This window comes from Grampus griseus (genome assembly GCF_964374135.1).
Source record: "Grampus griseus genome assembly, chromosome: 17".
NCBI lineage: Eukaryota > Metazoa > Chordata > Mammalia > Artiodactyla > Delphinidae > Grampus > Grampus griseus.
Genome location: NC_139011.1, coordinates 81,243,161 through 81,264,749, shown reverse-complemented (window position 1 = coordinate 81,264,749; position 21,589 = coordinate 81,243,161).

Sequence of the window (21,589 nt, the reverse complement as noted above, 5' to 3'; positions counted from 1 at the left end):
AAAGACTCTAGGAAGTATAGTAATAGAGGTCTGTACAAAGGATGTGAGAGCGGTGAAGAGGTAAGCATGACTGATAGGTCGGTAGCGGGGAGAGAGAGAGAGAGAGAGAGAGAGGGAGAGAGAGAGAGAGAGAGAGAGAGAGAGTGTGTGTGTGTGTGTGTGTGTGTGTGTGTGTGTGTGTGTGTATGTGTATGGAAAGAACCAAAGAAGGGGCTGTGAGGGCATTTGCAGTAGAGGAGGCTGAATTAGCAAAGAACAAGAGGCCAGAGTGGCATGGTGTATGCAGGAATATACATAGTTCATATGGATGAAGGGGAATTCTGCAGCAGGAGTGGCAGCAAGTGAGGATGGAGAACATGTGCACAATGTTAAAGAGCTGGTGTGTTAAATCCTTCCTGCTGTCTAGGAAGGGAAGGATGTGGTCTTACTCACAGTTTGAAATTTGTGCAGGATAACTTAGAAGGAGGCCAGAGTAAAGGCATCCAGGAGACTTTGGGAGTAGCTCAAGTGTGCGGGAAGATGATGACTTGGACTAGGATGGTAAACAGTAGATTCAGTACGTATCTCAGAGTTGGCAGCACCAGGATGTGCTGATGGATTTGATGTGGTTTGTGAAGGAGAGACAAGAAACAAGATTCCTCTGAGTTTCTGGCTTGAGGAAACAAGTGAGTTAGGGCACCATGTAGTAAAATGGGGAGACTTGGGGCAGATTTTGATGGCACAGTCAGCAGTACCTTCTTGACACCAGCAATACCTAAAGCCCTGAGTAAACACAAGAGAGACTGTGGTGCCCAAAGAGAAACTGTCAGCTGGTCTGGTTTTCAGTGTAAGCCATGTGTGGTAACTGCCGAGGTAGAGCCCTCAGGCTTGTTCACAGCTGCTTTTGTTCCTGCTCCATCTTTGCCACCTGGGATTCTGTAAGATGAAGAAATTGCTAGGAGTAAAGCAATGCTGAAGGTGGAAGGTTTGTTTATAGGGTGAGATTATCTTCCTGTTATGACAGCCAGTCTTTTCCCACCAAAATTACAGAGTGTCTTCAGAGGAAATAAATAGAAAATAAATAAATAAATAATAATAAATAAATAAAATAAAAAAATAAATAAATAATAAAATAAAAATAAAATAAATAAAATAAATAAAAAATAAAAATAAAAAAAATAAATAATAAAAAGAAATAAATAGAAAAGGAAATAAATAGAAAACTACTGCAGTGTGAAAATGAAAAAATGAGCACCATGACAGTAATCTGGATAATCTGAAAAACTAGAGGGAGGAAGAGAAGGAAATCTGTCACTCATGCTTACATGAGAAAGAAGGAGAAGCAGGTGTCAGCTCTTGCTCCATGGGGCACTTTTCCATAGGGTCTTCATAGGAATATGACCAGAAGGCCTTGTGCTTAAATAACTTTGGGAAAGGCTGGTTAAATGCGTACTAGTTACTGTATTATAGGAGTGCTCAGAGTATCTAATATGAAAATGTGCATTATGATTCACAGCAGAGGGAAGCAGAAGAAGAGGGGAGCATACAAACAAGTGACCACTGTCTTCCTAGTCTAAGAAGGTGGATCAGGAGGGCAACTAAGGAGAGTGGTGTCTCAGAACATAGAGCAGGGAGTTCCAGGAACCCACACCTCCACCTAAACAGCTGCTGCACGGGCAGGAACCATGTGAAGTATGACTTTAGAATTCTATAGAGTTGAACATTTGTGGTCGAGGGAAGATTTTGGTAAAGAATACAGGGAGGGGGAAGGGTAAGCTGGGACGAAGTGAGAGAGTGGCATGGACATATACACACTACCAAATGTAAAATAGATAGCTAGTGGGAAGCAGCTGCATAGCACAGGGAGATCAGCTCGGTGCTTTGTGACCACCTAAAGGGGTGGGATAGGGAGGGTGGGAGGGAGGGAGACGCAAGAGGGAGGGGATATGGGGACATATGTGTACATATAGCTGATTCACTTTGTTATAAAGCAGAAACTAACACACCATTGTAAAGCAATTATACTCCAATAAAGATGTTAAAAAAATATGGGGAATTTCAGCTGCTGGTAGCAGCTACTGTCCCACATCACCCATCTCCACAGTCCTGGTGCAGAATGCTAGAGCCAGGGTGGGCAGTATATCAGGGTTTGTACTGATTGCTGAATGAAGCTTTGATCACTGAGGCACTGGCGCAGAGGCTAGTGGACATTTTTCCAGCCCCTTCACAGGCTGAAGTGGTTTCCAGGAGAGTTGAAGAGACAGTACATGTCTACCTCCCTGCTGTTTGGAACCAAACATTTAAGTGAATCTTTGTCAGGTCTAGCTGATGACAGAGACAATGAAACAAAAATACCACTTTGCTACACAAGACAAGGAGCAAACAACTTACAAAATAGTATGGAAAATTCATAAATGGATGAATCCAGCTCTCAGTAAGTTAAGCTTCAGCAGCCCCTGTGGAATGGAAGAATTAAATTCCCCGAGTTATGCCAAAATAATACTGAAATGTCCAGTTTTCAACAAAAATTACAAAATATACAAAGAAACAGGGAAGAATTGGTGCATTCACAGGAAAAAAAATTGACATCGCTGAGGAAGCCCAGACATTGGAATTATTAGTCAGGTATGTGAAATCAACTGTCTTAAATATTTCCAGTGAGTTAAAGGTTTACTATATATTAAAAACTAAAGGAAATCAGGAAAATAATATGTGAGCAAAATGAAAATATAAGTAAAGATAGAAAAATTATAAAAAGCAAAGAGAAATTCTGGAGCTGAAGAGTATTGGGTTGGCCAAAAAGTTTGTTCAGTTTTTTCCATAGGATGGCTCTAGTAGCGCTTAGTTGTCTTTTAACTTCATTCGAAACAATTTTGTTAGACTGTATGGTGATAGCTGTCATATCAGTGCATTTAAAAGAAACCTTACCAAAATTGGTGAGTTTTTGTGTAGCCATTTTAATATTGAAGATGGAGAAAAAAAGCAGCATTTTTGGCATATTATGCTTTATCATTTCAAGAAAGGTAAAAACGCAAAAAAAGATTTGTGCAGTGTATGGAGAAGGTGCTGTGACTGATTGAACATGTCAAAGGTGGTTTGCGAAGTTTTGTGTTGGAGATTTCTCTCTGGATGATGCTCCATGGTTGAGTAGACCAGTTGAAGTTGACAGTGATCAAATCAAGAATACATTGTTAAATAAAGTTCTTGGTGAAAATGAAAAAATGTATCTTTTATTTTTACTTAAAAATCAAAGGAACTTTTTGGCCAACCCAAATACAATAACTTAAATTTTAAAACTCACTAGAGAGGTTCTACAACAGATTTAAACAAGTGAAACAAAAGATAAGTGAACTTGAAGATAAGACAATTGAACTTATATAGTCTGAGGAACAAAAAGAAAAATGAAAAGACCCTGAGAGACCTGTGGGATATGTCTTATCAAATAGAGAAACATGTGCATTATAGGAGTACTAGAAGAAGAGAGGAAACATCAGAAAAAGTATTTGAAGAAATAATGGGTGAACCACCCCGCCCCGACCCACATCTGATGAAAGACATAAATATACATATCCAGGGAGATAAGTGATCTCCAAACACAATAAAATCAAAGAGATCGACACCAAGACATATTGTAGTGAAATTGTCAAAATCTAAAGACAAAAACTTTTGAAAGCAGAAATATAAAAGGAACTTGTCATGTACAAGGGATCCTCAATAATATTAAGAGCTGATATCTCATTGAAAACTGTGGGGTCATGGATGCGACTAGAGATTATCATACTAAGTAAGGTTAAGTCAGAGAAAGACATACCATATGATATCACTTACATGTGGAATCTAGAATACGGCACAAATGAACCTATTTACAAAACAAGCAAACTCACAGACATAGAGAACAGACTTGTGGTTACCAAGGGGGAGGCAGGGTGGGGGAGGGATGGACTGGGAGTTTGGGGTTAGTAGGTGCAAACTGTTACATACAGAATGGATAAACAGGGTCGTACTTTTTAGCACAGGGAACTGTATTCAATATCCTGTGATAAACCATAATGGAAAAGAACATAAAAAAGAATGTATATATGCGTATAACTGAGTGACTTTGTTGTACAGCAGAAATTAACACAGCATTGTAAGTCAACTAGATTTCAATAAAAAAGTAAGTAAAAAGTCTCATTTTAAATGGCATTTTGTTGATGACTACTAATGCTGAGCCTATGCATACTGTGTTTTTGTATATCATCTTTGAGAATTCCTGGAATAATGCCCACTTATAGGTAATGTATATCATTTTTATGTATTGTTGGAATTAATCTCCTAATATCTAGTTTAGAATTTTTGCATCGTATGCATGAGAGAAATTGGCCTACACTGTCCTTTCTTGTAATGTCCCTGTTGGTTTCAAAATTATTAGGGCCTTATAAAATAAATTGGGACATGTTTAAAACAAACAAAAAAAACCCTGTGGGGTCAGAAAGCAGTTGATGACATATTTAAAACCAGAAAGGAAAAAAAAAAAACCAAACCTGTCAACCAAGAATTATCTCTCTGGTAAAACTACCCTTCAAGAATGAAAGAGAAATTAAGACATTTCCAGATATCAATAGCTGAACGGCATTTATTACCAGTAGACCTACCTTAGGAGAAATACTAAAGGGAGTCCTTCAGGCTGAAACGAAAGGATACTAAACAGCAACTTGAGGACTTCCCTGGTGGTCCAGTGGTTAAGACTTTACCTTCCAATGCAGGGGGTGCGAGTTTGATCCTTGGTCGGAGAGCTACGATCCCACATGCCTCGCAGCCAAAAACCAAAACATAAAACAGAAGCAATATTGTAACAAATTCAGTAAAGACTTAAAAAAATTAAATGGTCCACATCAAAAAAATTCTAAAAAAAAAAAAGAGGCAACTTGAACCCAAGAAAAAATGAAGAACATTGGGAAAAGTAACTACAAAGGTAAATATAAAAGGCAATGTTATTGTAATTTTGGTATTGTTTGTAATGTTCTCTTTCTCCTGTATGATTTAAGAGAAATATTCATATACTTTATAAATCTGTGTTAATGAGAATACAAAGTATACAGATGTTCATCTTGGTATTTTCCAAAATAGGTTGTTACACTTAGTAATTGTAATTCAAAGGTAAAAGTTAAGAAAATAACTCAAAAATGTAGACAAAGGGAAGAAATAATTAAAATAGCACAATACCAAAAAAAAAACCCACCTAAGTTAAAAAAAGAAAAGCAGTTATGAAGAAACTGAAGAACAAAAAGTAAAACATATAAGGCATACAGAAAACAATAGCTAAATGGTAGAAATAAAACCTTCCTTATCAGTAATCACATTAAATGTAAAACGATGAAACCGAACTATTAAAAGTTAGAGCCTAGCAGATTGCATTTACAAAAACAAAACAACAACAACAAAAAAACAGGTTTTATCTATGTGCTGTCTACAAGAAACTCGATTTGGATATAGGTCACAAAGTGGTTGAAAGTAAAACAAACAAATATATATCTCATACAAATAGTAACTAAAAGAGAACCTGGGCGGATGTATTATTGTCAGGAAAAATAGATTTTAAATTTAAAAAAAAGGTTATGAGAAATGAAGGATATTATATATTGGTAAAAGATTCAATATAACAATTCTAAATATACATGTACCTAACAAAGGAGCCCCAAAAATATATGAAGCAAAAATTGAAAGAATTGAAAATAGTCAAATCTACAGTAAATAGTTGGAGACTTCAGTATCCCACTTTCAATGATGAACAGAACGAACAGAAGGTCAATAAGGAAACAGAAGACTTGAATGACACAGTAAACCAGTTAGACCTAACAAGTATGTAGAGAGCACTCTTATCTGAAAACAGCAAAATATATATTCTTCTTAACTGTGCATAGAAGGTTCTCCAACTAAACCCAGATGTTAGGCCACAAAAGTTGTTACAGACTGAATTGTGTTCCCTTTAAATTCATATACTGAAGTTCTAACCCCCACTATACCTCACATTGTGACTATACAGCAAGTCCCCTACACATGACCCGTTCGTAAGTCCAGTTTGCTCGTAAGTCCAACAAAGTTCGCCTAGGTATCCAAGTAACACAATCTGCTATATAGTACTGTACTTTAATAGGTTTATAATAGTTTTCACACAAATAACACATTAAAAAACGCAGAAAAACACCTTTTTAATCTTACAGTACAGTACCTTAAAAAGTACAGTAGTACAGTACAACAGCTGGCATCCAGGGGCTGGCATCGAGTGAACAGGCAAGAAGAGTTACTGACTGGAGGAGGGAGAGGTGGTGAGAGATGGTAGAGCTGAAGGATCGTCAGCAATAGCAGACGGAGGGCGACCTGCCATTTCATTCACGCCTGACACTGATGGCACAGGTTCTGGTTCCTTGCTGGATTCAATTCTGTCTACCCCATTGAAAAAGCGGTCCAGTGATGTCTGGGGAGTAGCTCTTTTTTTCTCGTCATAGATGATATGGTAGCACTGGATTGCATTCTGAATGGCTGCTGTGATCTTTGTGTACCGTTCTACGTTCGGGTCCTGTGCCTCAAAAACTAACAGTGCCTCCTCAAATAAAGAAAATCCCCTTGCCGTTTCCCGCGTTGCAGATCTCTTCTTAGCACTACCAGCTGCATCACCGCTGCTTTTACTCTTGCTTCCGGACATCCTGGGCTTGAAATAAAGATAGTATACCCTATATAGTACTGTACAGTAAGGTATGCAAAACCACAACCACTTGTAGAGGATGCACCCATATGACAGTGTACACCAGACATGTGAACTAACTTACGTGATTGGACGGACGTGCAAATGCACGTTCACATCTTTGAAAGTTCGCAAACTTGAAGGTTCATATGTAGGGCACTTACTGTACTAATTCCTTGCCCCTTTAGCTCTGTGATGTAGGCTAATTGTAAGTCCAGCCTTCAGGCAGCAACTGGAAAAGTCAGGATATTAGATATGCAGGGGCAAGCTCTTTGATTGCCATGATCCTCCTTTTCCACAGGTGTGACAGAGCATTAATAGCTATCTCATTGGCTTTTTCAAGGAGATTGTGAAAGTGTCATGTGTAAGCACCCAGAAGGCTGCCAGTAAGTAGTAGCAGCTCAAGAAGTGGTATCTGAGGTGGAACTGTAATGATTAAGTTGGAAACACCAGTCAGTGGCATCTGAGTTCCCCACTCGTTGCCTTCTCTTTCTCCTCTCTGTTAGGCACCTCACCCCTCACTTATCTTAACTGCCCATCCCTGGACAATCGCCTCTACCCCAGTACTTCTGATTCTTCACGTACCTAAGTCAGCAGTTCACATTTATTTGTTTATGTATTCTGTCTTGTCCAAAATGGATTTTAAGTGGCCTTAAAAGTATAAGATTTCAATGAATATGGAAATCTACATGCAAGAGAATCAAGCAAGCAGTGGTAAAGGAGGAGACTCACTCAACACTGAGGCTCAAGGCTCTGCATGCAGACTGACCCAGTACACATAAAAAGTACTGCCACGTCTGGCAGTGATCCCTTAGAAAAGTGTTCTTAAAAGGAAAAGGACACAGCTGTAATATAGAAATAAAACTAGAAATTATAGCAAATATAATAACCAGTTGAGTGGGGATTCTTTCTCTTAACATCTGTTTGTGCAAGCTGCCAGCGTAAGAGCTCAGTGCTATTCAGTGAGATTGTGGATTGTATAGTGTTTATCGGCTCTCTTATCTTGGGAATGTTTTGAGCATCTGTGAGCATAGTACCTAAATGAGTGAAATGGAGATAAAGATACCTCAAGGGGTATGTTAAACTTAATGAAACAGTGTGTCTGTTACTAGTGTCAGTAGGGTAGTCGCTCAGTGAATTTTAGCTATTTATTCACATTAATTGCTAGAGCTTTCTACAACACAGATGATTTTTTAAAAATCTGTTAGTGATATACTTAATGCAGGAGTACTTTTTAGGATATCTAGAGGAAAGCATAAAAGAGGAATAATTTTAAGCTAATCCTTGTTTGGCTGTCTCTTGAAAAGTATTAGGTCGCAATGAGTTTAAAGTTATGCTGCTGACGTATTTTCATTCTTTGTTTCACTCAGCAGATATTTTTAGAGTGGCCAGTGCTGGGGGTACAATCATGTCAGTACCATAATGGAGTTGCCACTGCAGTAGCGATGACAGTCCTGTAAGCAGCCAGCCACAGCGTGGTGGGTGGGAGAAGGTGCAGAGTCACAATCAGGAGCTCAGGAAGGCAGAGGGAGCCCTGAGACAGGCAGCCTCAGGACGGTAGAGCTGCGCAGAGGTCTGAAGCGTGAGCAGGAGGGTCCATCTAACTAGGATTGGGGGCAGTAACTCGCTCGAGGAGCCTGTGGAGGAGGCTGATTGTAGAGAGGAAGGGGTGTGGCGGTGGATGAAGCTAGCAGCATCTGGGCCCTGAAGGGCTTGTACTGCGTGCCAGGTACAGACTTAGTCTGGAAATTAAAGGAGGTAGCAGAGCACTTAATTAGGTCTGCATTTAGAAAATTCACCGGAAATACTGTGAAGAATTAGTTGGAGCAGGGGTGGGGCACTGTGCCTACTGACATGCACACTTCTGAGGAGGTTCTTGCAGTGAGAAGGTGAAGGGCAGTGAAAGGGCTAGCCAGTCCAGACAGCAGCCGTGAGGAGAAGCAACTGGGCCCTGAGAGTACCAGGAGGATGAGTGGAGGGGAGACAACTCTCTTAGCCTGAAAATTTGGGTTTTCTAATCTCACAGACGGTAGCACCTGCACAAAGATAGAGAACAGGTGGGACAGACTCAGGATCGTCTCCGTTTCTGGTTAACAGAAATCAGCCAACTGCGTTAAGGTCAGCTGAGCTGAGATTGATGCAAGTGGGGAGCCTAAGAGAGATGTGCGCCTGAACCGAGTGCCCACTCAGCTCTTCCCCTGCTGCTATAACAAGTTACCGTAGACCGGGTGGCTAATGAACAACAGAAATACCTATTTCAAGAGTTCTGGGGGCTGGAAGTCCAGGTCAGGGCCTGGCAGATTCAGTGTCTGGTTAGGACTGTTCCCTGGTTCATCGATGGCCATCTTCTCCCTGTATCCTCACACGGCAGAAGGGGCTGGGGAGCTCTCTGGGGTCTCTTTAACAGGGCACTAATCTTATTTATGAGGGGTCCACTCTCATGACCTAATCACCTTTCAAAGATCTCACCTCCATCACTTTGGGCATTAGGAGGCAATGTGTAAATTTGGGAAGGATACAAACATTCAGCCTACAGCGGCACCACAGGCATACCGGCAGCAGAACCACGACTGCCCCAGAAAAGACATTCTGGGTGTACTCTCAACACACAGTCACTGTGGATGAAGTCCTTGAGGTTCTACCTGATAAAGTAGTAACATTTCTGAGTGTTACCAAGCATGTAATCCTCCATTAAAAAAGTGATCACAAAAAATACTCATAAAGTGGGATTGCAGTGTGGCATCAGATGGACCCACCAAGATAAACTCTCTATAAAATGTACAGCTGAATGATTTACCTAAGGTTATCAGCTGTAAACCTGTTGAGTATAGGGAAATATTTACCAAATAAGACAACTTTGGTTTTTCAATAATTGATCTGAAGCCATTTTTAATTAGCAGAGGCAGTAGCTCATCAAGGTCATTCCTAGCTTATGGTAATAAAATAATATGTAATTTGCTTTTGAATAGTTATTTCTATTTATTTTCGTTAGTGCAACATTCATCTCATCCCAAAGTGATACAAAGTCAGTGAGATAAAATCTTTAAAAGGATGTGGAACACAGTTTTGTTTTACGTTGCTAGAATGATCTGATCTGTTAGGAGACTGGTTTCTCCTGGCTTTGATGGCCACGTGGGTACAGCTTCTGTCACTGTGTCATAGACAGGTGTCTTTAATGAGTTCTGCAGCACATACCACAACTGACTGAGAGGAGGAAAAGCAATGAGAGCTGCAGTTGATGCTCTTGCTGAGATTTCTCCTCCAGGTGGTACAATTCCTGGGCTGAACAGTGACTAGGAAACAGCCTGAAACTGCCTTGCTCTTCCAGAGCAGGAATGTGAGGGGTCTAGGGCAGTTTGTCAGGAAGGAATTTGGTACAAATTGTAGCCGGAATTTTTAATAAGCTAATAGAATGTAACGTAGGGGAAGTAAGGTTTACCAATTTAAAAAATTGCGCTCAAGAACTGAGCAGCACGTTTATTCCTAGGTATTTTATTCTTTTTGTTGCAATGGTAAATGGGAGTGTTTCCTTAATTTCACTTTCAGATTTTTCATCATTAGTTTGTAGGAATGCAAGAGATTTCTGTGCATTAATTTTATATCCTGCAACTTTACCAAATTCATTGATTAACTCTAGTAGTTTTCTGGTGGCATCTTTAGGATTCTCTATGTATAGTATCATGTCATCTGCAAACAGTGACAGTTTTACTTCTTTTCCAATTTGTATTCCTTTTATTTCTTTTTCTTCTCTGATTGCCGTGGCTAGGACTTCCAAAACGATGTTGAATAATAGTGGTGAGAGTGGACATCCTTTTCTTGTTCCTGATCTTAGTGGAAATGGTTTCAGTTTTTCACCATTGAGGACGATGTTGGCTGTGGGTTTGTCGTACATGGCCTTTATTATGTTGAGGTAGGTTCCCTCTATGCCGACTTTCTGGAGAGTTTTTTTTATCGTAAATGGGTGTTGAATTTTGTCAAAAGCTTTTTCTGCATCTATTGAGATGATCATATGGTTTTTCTTCTTCAATTTGTTAATATGGTGTATCACGTTGATTGATTTGCCTATATTGAAGAATCCTTGCATCCCTGGGATAAATCCCACTTGATCGTGGTGTATGGTCCTTTTAATGTGTTGTTGGATTCTGTTTGCTAGTATTTTGTTGAGGATTTTTGCATCCATATTCATCAGTGATATTGGTCTGTAATTTTCTTTTTTTGTAGTATCTTTGTCTGGTTTTGGTATCAGGGTGATGGTGGCCTCATAAAATGAGTTTGGGAGTGTTCCTTCCTCTGCACTTTTTTGGAAGAGTTTGAGAAGGATGGGTGTTAGCTCTTCTCTAAATGTTTGATAGAATTCACCTGTGAAGCCATCTGGTCCTGAGCTTTTGTTTGTTGGAAGATTTTTAATCACAGTTTCAGTTTCATTACTTGTGATTGGTCTGTTCATATTTTCTATTTCCTCCTGGTTCAGTCTTGGAAGGTTATACCTTTCTAAGAATTTGTCCATTTCTTCCAGATTGTCCATTTATTGGCACGGAGTTGCTTGTAGTAGTCTCTTAGGATGCTTTGTATTTCTGTGGTGTCTGTTGTAATTTCTCCTTTTTCATTTCTAATTTTATTGATTTGAGTCCTCTCTTTTTCTTGATGAGTCTGGCTAATGGTTTATCAATTTTGTTTATCTTCTCAAAGAACCAGCTTTTAGTTTTATTGATCTTTGCTATTGTTTTCTTTGTTTCTATTTCATTTATTTCTGCTCTGATCTTTATGATTTCTTTCCTTCTGCTAACTTTGGGTTTTGTTTGTTCTTCTTTCTCTTGTTCCTTTAGGTGTAAGGTTAGATTGTTTATTTGAGATTTTTCTTGTTTCTTGAGGTAGGCTTGTATAGCTATAAACTTCCCTCTTAGAGCTGCTTTTCTGCATCCCATAGGATTTGGATCATCGTGTTTTCATTGTCATTTGTCTCTAGGTATTTTTTGATTTCCTCTTTGATTTCTTCAGTGATCTCTTGGTTATGTAGTAACGTATTGTTTAGCCTCCATGTGTTTGTGTTTTTTATGTTTTTTTCCCTGTAATTCATTTCTGATCTCATAGCGTTGTGGTCAGAAAAGATGTCTGATAATGATTTCAATTTTTTTAAACTTACTGATGAAAGAAATTAAAGATGATACCAATAGATGGAGAGATATACCATGTTCTTGGATTGGAAGAATCAATATTGTGAAAATGACTATACTACCCAAAGCAATCTACAGATCCAGTGCAATCCTTATCAAATTACCAATGGCATTTTTTGTGGAACTAGAACAAAAAAAATCTTAAAATTTGTATGGAGACACAAAAGACCCCGTATAGCCAAAGCAGTCAAGGGAAAAAAACAGAGCTGGAGGAATCAGACTCCCTGACTTCAGACTATACCACAAAGCTACAATATTCAAGACAATATGGTACTGGCACGAAAACAGAAACATAGATCAATGGAACAAGATAGAAAGCCCAGAGATAAACCCACACACCTGTGGTCAACTAATCTGTGACAAAGGAGGCAAGGATATACAATGGAGAAAAGACAGTCTCTTCAACAAGTGGTGCTGGGAAAACTGGACAGCTACATGTAAAAGAATGAAATTAGAACACTCCCTAACACCATACACAAAAATAAACTCAAAATGGATTAGAGACCTAAATGTAAGACCAGACACCATAAAACCCTTAGAGGAAAACACATGAAGAACACTCTTTGACATAAATCACAGCAAGATCTTTTTTGACACACCTCCTAGAGTAATGGAAATAAAAACAAAAATGAACAAATGGGACCTAATGAAACTTCAAATCTTTTGCACAGCAAAGGAAACCATAAACAAGACAAAAAGACAACCCTCAGAATGGAAGAAAATATTTGCAAACGAATCAACGGACAAAGGATTAATCTCCAAAACATATACACAGCTCATGCAGCTCAATATTAAAAAAACAAAAAACCCAATCCAAAAATGGGCAGAAGACCTAAATAGACATTTCTCCAAAGAAGACATATGGATGGTCAAGAAGTACATGAAAAGCTGCTCAGCATCACTAATTATGAGAGAAATGCAAATCAAAACTACAATGAGGTATCACCTCATACCAGTTAGAATGGGCATCATCAGAAAATCTACAAACAGCAAATGCTGGAGAGGGTGTGGAGAAACGGGGAACCCTCTTGCACTGTTGGTGGGAATGTAAATTGATACAGCCACCATGAAGAGCAGTATGGAGTTTCCTTAAAAAACTAAATATAGAATTACCATATGATCCAGCAATCCCACTACTGGTTATATACCCAGAGAAAACCATAATTCAAAAAGACACATGCACCCCAATGTTCATTGCAGCACTATTTACAATAGCCAGGTCATGGAAGCAACCTAAATGCCCATCGACAGACGAATGGATAAAGAAGATGTACATATATACAATGGAATATTACTCAGCCATAAAAAGGAATGAAATTGGGTCATTTGTAGAGATGTGGATGGATCTAGAGACTGTCATACAGAGTGAAGTAAGTCAGAAAGAGAAAAACAAATATCGTATATTAACGCATATATGTGGAACCTAGAAAAATGGTACAGGTGAACCGGTTTACAGGGCAGAAATTGAGACACAGATATAGAGAACAAACCTATGGACCCCAATGGGGGAAAGCAGCGGGGGGCTGGGGGTAGTGTGATGAATTGGGCGATTGAGATTGACATGTATACACTGATGTGTATAAAATTGATGACTAATAAGAATCTGCTGTATAAAAATTAAATTAAAAAAATTCAAAACTTCAAAAAAAATTAAATTAAAAAAAGAAACAACCGAGCAGCATTTGGGAAAATGGGTGAAGTCTGTCTAGAGCCCTCTGAGAACTGTGTTAGTTTCTTTAGTGTTTGCCATCTAGTTTCTCTTAGTTTGGTTTTTGTTTTGTTTTTTTTTTAATGATGTGTGTTGGTCACCTGGCTTTATTCCAAGGCAGAAAGCTTAGGGTATTTCAAATTCCAAAGCATTGTGTCCCACTGTGCTTTGAACTTTAAAACGAATCAGAGTAAAAAGAGAATGTGGCCATCAGCTTAAACAGGTGAATTCATTTTCATTTGAGGCTCAGGATGGAAGAAGAAGTAAAATAGTATCTTGGAGAATTTCTCCCCTTGTTTTACCAGTATTTGCGTTTTGAATCTACCTAATGAATTAAAATACATCCATTCACTCTTAATGGGAGCTGCTTGGTGCCAGATATTGTGCTAGGCAGTGAGGATTCAGAGGTCGAATATAAAGAAAGAGAAGTTGGATTTAGTATACAAAGTAGAAGATTAGGAAGAAAGTGATTTAAGCAGTTATTTTCTTTAAAATGTTATCAAACAGTGTTCATAGAATTGCTTAAATTCTATATCTAGATACAAACATGATTGTCTCTTAGTGTGAAAGTTAAATATTTGATTAGATGAGTACGTCCTAATTTAATAATTCAAGGGGGAAATGTCTAACATCCCTAGATGTAATAGCATGTGTCATTTTATTAACATGTAAGACTTGTACTTGAAACTCTCCAGTTCTTACAAAGAGGAAATTCTAAGCATTCTGTGCAGTAGTGTTAGTTGTGAGCTGGTGGATGATGTCAAATGTTAAATGGTCAACAGCTTCGTTCACATATTCCTTATTCTTCATTCTTTTTTTTTAATTGAAATATATTTGATGTATAACATTGTATAAACTTAAGATATACAACATGTTGATTTGATACACTTATATATTGCAGTATGATTGCCATTGTAGCAATAGTTAGCACCTCTGTCACTTCACATAATTATTCTTTCTTTTTAGTGGTAGGAATAATTAAGTTCAAGTCTCTTAGAAAGTTTGATGATTATAATACCATATGGTTGTCTGTAATCACTGTACTGTGCATTACATCTCTAGGATTTATTTACTACTCATTGTAAGTTTGTACCCTTAAACAGCATCTATCCCACCTACCCATTGTCCCCTGGTAACCACCATTTTACTGTCTGTTTTATGAGTTTGGCTTATTAGATTCCACATATAACTGATGTCATACAGTATTTGTCTTTGTTTGACTTATTTCACTTAGCATAATGCCTTCAAGTTTCGTCCCCGTTGTCACAAATGGCAGGATGTTCTTCTTTCTCACAGCTGAATAATATTCCATTGTGTGTGTGTATGTGTATATATGTGTATGTACCCACCACATCTTCCTTATCCATTCATCTGTTGATGGGCACCTGGGTTGTTTCCACGTATTGGCTTTTGTAAATAATGCTGCAGTAAATATGGGCGTGCTACATTTCTTCAATATCATGTTTTAATTTCTTTGGGGTATATACCCAGAAGTGAAATTGCTGGATCATATGGTAGTTCTGTCTTTAAGTTTTTGAGGAACCTCCATACTGTTCTCCATAGTGCCTGCACTAATTTACATTCCCACAAACAGTGCAGGAGGGTTCGCTTTTCTCCACGCCTTCTCCAGCATTTGTTATTTGTAGACTTTTTTTTTTTTTTTTTTTTTTGCGATACGCGGGCCTCTCACTGTTGTGGCCTCTCCCGTAGCAGAGCACAGGCTCTGGACGTGCAGGCTCAGTGGCCATGGCTCACGGGCCCTGCCGCTCCGTGGCACGTGGGATCTTCCCGGACCGGGGCATGAACCCGTGTCCCCTGTATCGGCAGGCGGACTCTCAACCACTGCGCCACCAGGGAAGCCCTATTTGTAGACTTTTTAATGATGGCCATTCTGACTGGTGTGACGTGGTACCTTATTGTAGTTTTGATTTGCATTTCTCTAATAATTATCATTGATGAGCATCTTTTCAGGTGCCTATTGGCCCATCTGTATGTCTTCTTTGGAGAAATCTCTATTTAGGCCTTCTGCCCATTTTTTGATTAAGTTTGTTTTTTTGATATTGAGTTGTATGAGCTGTTGTATATTTTGGAAATCATGGGCTTGTCTGATTTTATTTTTTAAGATGTTGGGGGTAGGAGTTTATTAATTTATTTATTTTTGCTGTGTTGGGTCTTCGTTTCTGTGCGAGGGCTTTCTCTAGTTGTGGCAAGCGGGGGCCACTCTTCATTGTGGTGCACGGGCCTCTCTTGTTGTGGAGCGCAGGCTCCAGATGCGCAGGCTCAGTAGTTGTGGCTCACGGGCCTAGCTGCTCCGCGGCATGTGGGATCCTCCCAGACCAGGGCTCGAACCCGTGTCCCCTGCATTAGCAGGCAGATTCTCAAGCACTGCACCACCAGGGAAGCCCCAGGCTTGTCTGATTTTTGAACCGATTTTTAAATTATGTCTTTAGATCTTTGGTCAGTTATTTCCTTTAAAGTAAGCATTATTATGTGTTGTTTTGTTTTACCTGTTAGAAATTCTTATATCATCTAGCATATATTAACTTTACCCCTTTTACCTCCTACTGTTCAACAGATTTAACAGAAAATGGCAGCATAAAAGATAACCTATGAAGCCAGTCCACACCCCAGACAGGGCAGGGTAATTGCTTCTCCTGATTCAATAAGACCTGAGGAATACTCCCTGTAGTACCAAGTAGTTCCCCTCTGCCGACCCTCAGCTCCCTGTAGCTGCCATCCTGAAAGCAATCAGCCTAGAGGAAGAGATAGACCATTTAGGATAAGTGGTCACACAAATTATTCCCCAAGGAGGTGAGCAAGAAGCTGAACTCTAAAGACAAGGCAAGGGAGTTGATAGACAATATACCATTGTTTTGTCTCTACAGAAGAAATTACGTGAGATGTATGTGTGTGTTCCTTTTTCTAAGGAGAGGATCCCTTTACATCCAGTTGTCATGATGGTCTGTGACCCAAAATAAAATCAACAATTGCTGCTGTAAGGCCATTGAGGCATGTTATAATCGTGACCTAAAACCCTTGCTCTCCTTCCGATCAGTCCAATGGCTCATGTACATTCTTAGAAGAAGTTAGGAGGCTGGTGGGGTAGAGTTGGAGTTTTACCTAGAAAAAGCTGTCAAACCTTGACCCCCCCCCCCCGAATTTGAACCTGGTAAATTACCAAATAGAGCCTCCCACTAAAAATGTTGTTGCTTCTTTACCAAGTTATCAAACTATTTCTGTGATTGTCATTTCCAGAATAATTTGATTCAACTGGTTTTCAAGAATGAATTTATGTGGTTGGAAGTACAGGAGTTTGCCACAAAGGGAAGACAGACTGAATGCCTGGCACATGACCTGACACAAAGAAATCATTAGATAAAAGCGTGGAGAAGAAGTTCCGCTTTCTTTTCACCGAAGTCAGGAGCTGGATAGAAACAGTCGTAGTAGTGATAACAGTAACTTTTGGTGAGAGCTTACTTGTCTTGTAAGTTCTTCATATACATTAACACTTTGAGGGAAAAGGATACGTTCCCCCTGCAGCACTCAGTCTGTGGGGTGGGGGGATGGATGTTTGCTTACTGCTCTCTGGAGCTGCTGTGATTGGTTGGTAAGGTTTAAACAAGGTGGCCCATGTCACCTACGGTGAGCTCAGCTGCTCTTGTGTGTTGTGCCCCCATCACTGGCGCTGCCTCCACCCAGAGCAGAACACGGTAGGAGGGGCCATGACCCTGGCCCCTTTGTCCTCCTGTGCCTCCTGCTGTTGAGTCACTCAGGGCTTGATTGCCTCAGACTGGTGTGGCTGGGAGAGAGAGTCTTACAGTTCTAGACATATAGACGCCAAGGAGTCAAAACTAGGGGTCAGAAAACTGGTACTAGACACAGTTGTGATCCTTTATTAGGAAAGATTTGCTCTACTGGACAACGGTAGAAATTTGAATATGGACAACATTTTAGATTATAGTATTGTAGCAATGTCTAATTTCCTTAATATATTCATTGTTCTGTGGTTTTCCAAAGGAATGGCCTTGTTCTTAGGAATGAATACATCCAGTGGTATTTGAAATTAAATGACCATTCAACAAGCTGATTTGACAGTTTATGTAGAGAGGCAAAAGACCCAGAATAGCCAACACAGTATTGAAGGAGGAGAACAAGGTTGGAGGACTGACGCTGCCTGACATCAAGACTTACTTGAAGAACAAAACCTACAGTAATCAAGACAGTGTGGTATTGCTGAAAGAGTAGACAGATACATCAATGGAATGGAATAAAGAGCCCGGAAATAGACCCACAGATATATAGTCTAGTGATCTTTGACAGAGGAGAAAAGACAATACAGTGGAGCAAAGATAATCTCATCAACAAATGGTACTGGAACAACTGGAGATACATATGCAAAAAAAAATAAATGTAGACACATGGTTTACATCCTTCATGAACGTTAACTAAAAATGAAATATAGACTTAGGTAAAATGTACACACCTCCTAGAAGATGACATAGGAGAAAACGTTGATGACCTTGATGTGGCAGTGACTTTTTAGATGCAACATCAGAGGTACGATCCATGAAAGAAAAAATGGATAAACTGGACATAATTAAAATTAAAAACTTCTGCTCTGTGAGAAACAATATCAAGAGAATGAGAAGATAGGCCACAGATTGGGAGAGAATATTTGCAAGTGACACATCTGATAAAGGACTGTTATCTAAAATTCCAAAGAACTCTTAAAACTCAACAATAAAAAAAAAAATACAACCTAACTTAAAAATGGGCCAAAGAACTTAAAAGACACCTCACCAGAGAAAATATATACACAGCTGGCAAATAAATACATGAAAAGATGCTCTACATCATGTCGTCAGGGAAATGCAGATTCAAACAGCAGTGAGACACCACGACACACCTGTTAGACTGGCCAAAGCCCACACACTGACAGCACCAGACGCTGGTGGGGATGCAGAACGGTGCAGAGCCCCTGTGGCCAGTTTGGCAGTTTCTTACAAAATTAAACATAGCTTGGGCTTCCCTGTTGGCGCAGTGGTTAAGAATCTGCCTGCCAGTGCAGGGGACACGGGTTCGAGCCCTGGTCCGGGAAGATGCCACATGCCATGGAGCAACTAACCCCTGTGCCACGACTACTGAGCCTGTGCACCACAACTACTGAAGCCCGCGAGCCACAACTGCTGAAGCCCATGCGCCTAGAGCCCATGCTCTGCAACAAGAGAAGCCACTGCAGTGAGAAGCCTGTGCACCGCAACGAAGAGTAGCCCCTGCTCGCCGCAACTAGAGAAAGCCCGCGTGCAGCAACGAAGACCCAACACAGCCATAAATAAATAAATAAACAAACAAACAAACAAATAAATACACCAATAAATAAATAAAATCTATTTTTTAAAAAAAACTTCTTTAAAAAAAAATTAAACACAGTCTTACCATACAGTCCAGCAGTCGTGCTCCATAGTATTGATATTTGCCCAAAAGAGTTGAAAACTTATGTCCACATGAACACCTGCACATGGATGTTCATAGCAGCTTTATTCATAATTACCAAAACTTGGAAACAACCAAGACTTCCTTCAGTAGGTGAATGGATACATAAACTCTGGCTCATCGAGAAAATAGAATATTACTTGACACTAAAAGAATATGAACTATCAAGCCATGAACCTTATTGAGGAAGAACCTTAAATGCATATTACTAAGTGAAAGAAGCCAATTTAAAAAGGCTACAGACTGTATAATTCCAATTCTATGACATTCTGGAAAAGGCAGAAACTGTGGAGGCAGTAAAAAACTCATTGGTTGCCAGGTGTTATGGGAGAATAGGAGGAGCACGGAAAATTTTTAGGGCAGTAAAAATACACTATGTGATGCTGTAATGATGGGTACAGGTCATTCTTTATACCTTTGTCTGAATCCATAGGATATGCAACACCAAGAGTGAACCATACTGTAAGGATGATTATGATGTGTCAGTGTAGGCTGTAGCAAATGTACCACTTTTGCTGTAGCAAAAGTACCACTCTGTTGTAGCAGACGTACCACTCTGTTGGGGGCATGCTGATAATGGGGAAGCTGTGCATGTGTAGGGCCAGTGGGTATATGGAACGTCTCCGAGCTTTCCCTTCAGTTTTGCTATGACCTAAAAGTGATCTAAAAAAATTAAGTCTTAATAAAAAAAATTTTAACGACCATTATGTCTGTAGTTTACTCTCTGTGGTCGAGCAAAATAATTGTAATAGTAACTAACAACTGCAATGGTAGTAATGTGTATGTGTACATGTATTTGGAAAGGGTGACAAAGCAGCTCTGGTGAAAGAAAGGTTCACTGTCCACAAATCTAGGTCAGGAGTGCAAGGGTGTCTTGCATATTTTCTGTAAGTCTGAAAATATTTCAAAGGAAAATATTGAGGCAGAGAGGCTATCATAGAAAGCCACAAAACCTAGTTCCAGAGAGGAAAGAACGTAACTTAAATGGAAGTATGGGAGACTGGGGGTAGCTGCTCAGAGCAGTTTTCTTTGCTGTTTGTCTTGGTGTTCCAGAAGGGCACAGGGCATGGGCTTACAGAGATTTAAAGTAATTTCATATCAAGGTCTCTGAGCATGCAACCACCTGCAGAGACATGGAAAGAAACTAGGCCACAGAAGGCCAGGCAGTATGGGAGGGGGCAAGGCCTCTCTACCTTTAACCACTGTGACGCCACTCCTGGTTAGTTCCAAGGATTCTTCAAGCCCAGAAGCCCTTGCTCCCTAACCTGGAACACAAGTAACTACACCCCTGTGCATCAGAGTTGTCCCCTCCCCATGCCACACGTGCAGAAACAGGACATGATGTGTTACAAGTGGCCCATGCTGCCCACACTGCTACTTGTATTCCTCCCAAGCTATAAAATCAACATCTTGCAAAACAGATGGGCTTCTCACCAAGGCTCTTTCCTCTATAGAGGGGTTGGGTTTGAAAATCTCAGCTCTTTCATCTCTGAGAAACGGGTCAGCCACAGTGCATTTTAGCCCTAATGAATTCACCTCTTGCACCTGATGATTGGGGGGGCAGTGGTTAGTATGGAGCCCCAAATCATAAGTGACAGGTGCCCGAGTCCTCACAGACTGTCTCTGCAGGATGGCTCTGTGATTCCCTTTCTTTTCAACCTTCACTTAATTTTTTACTCCCTGCCTGAGTTGTACAGAGACTTCCAGCTGGTTACCTGTTCACTTTTGGGTCCTTCTTCCTTCAAGCCATTTGTGTCCCACTGCTAGCGTTGCCACAGCCCTGAGATAAATTCTGGAAGCATAGCTTTGGCCATGCTGCCCATCTGCCCAGAAATCTCAGGTAGCTCCTTGAGGTGCACAGCAGTAGAGCCTGCCTCTCAGTGTACAGGTTATGATTCCCTCATTCACCTTTTCCAAGTGCATTTTCTGTTGCTCTGCTGCTTGTTCTGTGGCCCATTTAATGAACCAATTCAATATTCCTGGTATTTCCCCCCCTCACTCTGCCTGGAGTGTCTTAACTCTTCATTGAAGACATGCTCATGAAGTTTGTTCTGAATCCTTCCAGCTGAATGGGCTCTTTCCAATGATGAACCCTTGTGGTTTGTTTGTTTTTCAAAACTAGTGCCTTTCATACAAGATTTGTCACATTCTCCTTAATTTAAGAGCTGTTATATAGGTTGGTCCTGTCCTGCTACTTTACGGATTGCTAGTGCTTTCAGAGTGGGAATGTGGATGTGGCACAGTGCTATGCAGAAAACAGATCTTCATTTATAGAATTGGCTAGAATTTGGAATGACATTGTAGAAAGACTCATTCCATTTAGGTTTACAGTTGTTTGTTACTTTTAAATCTATAACCAATAAGAAAATCAGAGTTTATGCCACACATACCACTATTAGCTGTTTTAAGATAGTATTTAAACAGATTTTTTAAATATATTTCCTGGAAAACATTTAAAAAAGAAAATTAATGCTATGGGACTCCAAAATCAGGTTGTTCTTTTAAGTATTG